Below are 4,782 nucleotides of genomic sequence, written 5' to 3' on the forward strand. Positions count from 1 at the left end.
ACCACTCCGTATATATAACACCATTACTCTGCTCTGTTTAAACTCTCGTGTTTTCATTGTATCCGAGCCAGGTAATACCTTGCACGATATTCCTGTATGACAAGTTCCCGCTTGGGTTAAATTTCATTTTGGTGCTGGTGGTGTGTGGAGCGGTGGCGCAAGTGTTAGGGGCCGTCCATAAATGACGTCACGCACCCAGGGGGGGGGGGGTGTCAGACATTCGTGACAATGTGTGACGAGGGGGGGGGGGGGGTTTGAGAAATGTGACGTCGCATCAAAATGCGCAACTTTAAATAAATGTAGACAACACGTTCTACTTGATTAAATAGACTTTTTAATAAATGTTTTCTCCTACAACATCAGAGTGCAGCGCCACATTAAACACGCACTACAATGACAATAGTTTAAAGCGATTTGAAGCATGTTTAAAAACATTTGGGGGGGGGGCAGAGCTTTGTGACGTCATATTTGAGGGGGGTCTGACTTTTTGTGACGCCGTATGACGAAGGGGGAGGGGGGTCAAAAATCGTCCAAAATCGCGTGACGTCATTTATGGACGGCCCCTTAAGCGCGCCACGCTACATACCTGGCGACCAGAGTTCAATTCCTGCTCACGGCCAACACCATTGACAATTATGTGAACCAGTCAATGAAAAAATGTATGCAACTACATCGGCCATGGGAAAGAAAGAAGTACGGACTGATGAAGGGGAAGGGGGGTGCAGGACCAGTTGAGATCTCATGCTCCACTGAGTTTAGCTGTGGCCAGAAACTAAACTTACGTTAAATTTCGATTAAAATTTCATTGGGACGCTGTCTTTCCGACAGCCCTTTTTTCTTCACCTGAGGACGGCTGCTTGCGTTGTGGCCGAAACGTCGTGAGAATTTTATTTTATTATGTTTTATTTTTATTATTTTATTATTTCCCTTCTACGTGACTTTACCGAAAGAACCAAGAAGATAAACTTAAGTTTATTTGTTGAGCTTTCATTTGTGGCCAGGTCTCGCTTCTGAAAAACAAGTTAATGCCTCAGTGGGCTTTGCCTGGTGGAATGGGGATGGTTTAGTTTAATTTGTATGTCTTTGGGTGATTTGATTACCTTTCTTGTACTTTGCACTCCGATCGCGCTTTTGTACTGCTTGCTGTTGTAACGCGCTTACCCCGTGCCCCGACTGGACATCTGTGAAAAAGAGCTTCACAGCTCATCGGATTCCTCCAGTACGAATACAAATTCTGATTCTGAAGTCGCTGGGTTCATAGCTCAGTGCGCTAACAATTGTGTCACCCAAATGTGATTATTAGACCTCACGAAAAAATGTGGAAGAAATCAATAACCGGTAATCGACGATCATTCGTTGCAACGTCACCGAGGTGCCCACTCATTGCCAGGGTCAACGCAGGGTGAATGACTATTTATGACGGTCACAGTTACAAACCGCGCAGCAGACAACACGCACCAGTGCATTTAAAATTCAATGGGCATTTTTAAAAGTGCCCGCGGTACACGTGGGGTTTTCTCCGTTTCCACTCTCTCTCTCTCTCTCGCAAAAAACACAAGACAGGGCGTTGGGGAAAAACGTTGCACACAAGATCCTCTTGTAAATAATGGCCTCGATGTATCACACTCGTGGAGAGATGATGGAAATAAACTTACGTTGTAATCTTGATTTGAAGCTTTCGTGAATGCAGTGACCCATACTCATGTTTTAAACTATCCTCCGTGTATCGAGAAAGCCTCACTGAATCCAATAACGTTTTGTCGGCAACATCCCTTTGATAGATACGAATTTATATCAATACACCTTTAGCTTCTGGAGAAAACCCACCGCGCATACGAGGGAATAACACAAGTCAGCAAAGACGAATCGGGAAGCCACTTTATCTCCTGCTATTGCCGAGCCATCTTGTATCCCTCTGTGTGTATTGGGGAGCCTTTCAAACACATGACGATGATCATCTCTGCATAATCCACCAACCCCCCCCGCCTCCACAGCGCAGCAGCATCTTCTTGGTTCTTTCGGTAAAGTCACGTAGAATGGAAATAATAAAATAATAAAAATACAACATTATTATGTTATGTTTTATTACCGAAAGAACCAAGCAGATGAATCCCTGCAGTCACCAAAGCTTTAAATCGAAGCAGCAGCAGCAGCATGGTCGCGCGAGTGGTCTCCACACGCACCAGGGCCCCCATGGTGAATCGCCACCTTGTCTGGATCTTGAGCCGTAGCATCTGCGTGCCCCCTACTGGCGGGACGATGGGAGTTTCGGGACTAAAGTGGTTCAATAGGACAGCGTTTCACAACTCCAGTCACCCACAACTCCAGTCATCCGCCCGACCACCACGGTACAGATTTCCGTAATTGATCGACCGGTGTCTTAATTTGACCGCGAGTATACGAGCTCTAGAGTCGAAAACACAGCCACATGGAATATTCCTCAGGAGACGGGGTGTCCAGTCTTCACGTTCCACAGGAGTGACTCGTCGACTCGTTACTGTTGTTGAGAATTTATTTAAAAAACATAGTGTGCCTACATGTTTAAAAAAAAAAAATAATACATATATAGCATGGGCATACAGCCCAAGAACTCAACTTCCAGGATGAAAAGATCTCAAAACCTGGCAGGCGGATGACTCAGGGGTTGGACACCCTAAGCCCAGCACTGCTGAGAGACTAAGTTCAAATCCAGGTTTCAGCCGCCCCTGGTTCAACCGGATGTTTTCGGGTAGCTTCAGTCATTGCGGTTCTGAGGGTGCCACGGTGGCTGGATGTTAAGTAACTCTGTTTTTTTTCGGTGAAGTCACGTAGGTAGAAAATAAAAATGAAAAAAAAATTAACCCGTAAAAACAAAGTTTTTCACTATAAATCATTTATATGCGTGGCATCGGTTTTATTTTATTATTCATTTCTGTTTTTCTTGAGTAAGAGTTTCATTTTTATCACATTGGTATTTTAAATTAAATATGAAAAAAAATGTTTCCTAAAAAGTGGAAAATTTTGGAAAAAAATTTTCACGAAAATAAATTGTCACGCACAACGAGTCTGTGTGCAAAATGTCAGCTCGATTGGATCACGGGAAGTGGGTTAAAAAACGACCGAAAGATTTGCACGGTCGTAAGCGCGCAAGCAAGCAAGCAAGTGAACTTAATATAAAGGATTTAACAACTAAATTTTTCAAATTTGCAAGTGCAGGGCTGAATTTCGCAGTTACCCCTAAACATATACCAGTAGAGGATATAATCTCCCATGTCGATGTAGCCCTCAAAGGCTTAGGACACATCCAAATGGACGTTGCGAAAGCTGAAATAGCCACTATCCTCAAAAATCTTAAGTACCTCACCTTTGAACTACCTTTCCTGGTATACAGGAGGTTGTGGGTTCGTCCCCGACTCTGACGTCTGCAGCATATTTGGTGTTTGCGCGTTCTCTCTCTCTGTTGTTGCGTGGACTTTTCTTCGAGTCCTCCGGTTGTTCCCTCCACATGCACAAACGTGCGTTTAAATTATTTGGCTGCTGTACATTTCCACGCGATAAGCCACTTCGTTGAGCTATCATTTGTGTCCAGGCTGCTTCTGAGAAAGAACTACAAAGCTCAGTGGGCCTTACCTGGTAAAATAAAAAGTAGACTTTTTTGTTTAATAGTTGAGAATGAACATGTGATGGGCGTCATTTGCAAGGTGTGTAAAAGTTGTCTACTCCAGTGGCTCAGAAATTTCTGAGGTTATTCTCTGACACAGGGTAGTGCATTGCTCACTGCGAAGTAAATGTTTTGCCTCATGATTTCATGCTTTTAGCACATATTGCGAAAATTAACAAAAAGCTAAAACATTAAGGGCCTTAAGTCCTTAAAAGTTATGCGACTGCCCTTGTCGCAAGGACTTCATTTCCTGAAATAAAAATAATGCAAGTTGGCCAAGAGACTGCATGTGCTGTGATTTTACACTCACTAGTGTGCCCGTATGTACGCATGCCCTTGGAAGCTAGGATTGCACCATGGCCACTTTCGAATAAAGAAAAAAATGTTATATTTCGATTTAAAGCTTTCGTGATTGCAGGGATTCATCTTCTTGGTTCTTTCGGTAAAGTCACGTAGAAGGGAATTAATAAAATGATAAAAATAAAACATAATAAAATAATTCTCACGACGTTTCAGCCACAACGCAAACAGCCGTCCTCAGGTGAAGAACAGGTCTGTCGGAAAGACATTCAGACGCTGTCTTTCCGACAGACCTGGTCTTCACCTGAGGACGGCTGCTTACGTTGTGGCCGAAACGTCGTGAGAATTTGATCTTATTATGTTTAATTTTTATTATTTTATTATTTCCCTTCTACGTGACTTTACCGAAAGAACCAAGAAGAGAAAAAAATGTCACTCGGATCAGACGAGAGAGACAGCGTGGGTTTTGAAGTGACACTGTCGGTAAAATCCTCCAACTGAATTTACAGCTGAAAGGGGGAGAACGTGTTGACGCGGAAGGCTAGAGACACGACGCTGTCTCATACAGCTGAGTCAATATTAACAGATTTCAGCCCCTTACACACAAGAATCACGAGGAATTGTATAATCCATAATCAACAAACACAAGATTGGTAACCATCAGCTGCATTTGGCCAGTATCGCCCAGAAATAATTTTGGCGAATTGCCCGATGATGCTGGATGCAATTTCCAGCGAAACGTCGTACTCAAATTGTAAATGTTGTGGTTTCATGCTTCAACACACCGGTGGGCTAAAGCAGTGTCTTTTGTCAACGTGACACTTTTTTACTGATTGGCCGTG

The sequence above is a fragment of the Lampetra fluviatilis genome, chromosome 1 (assembly GCF_964198595.1).
Source record: "Lampetra fluviatilis chromosome 1, kcLamFluv1.1, whole genome shotgun sequence".
NCBI lineage: Eukaryota > Metazoa > Chordata > Hyperoartia > Petromyzontiformes > Petromyzontidae > Lampetra > Lampetra fluviatilis.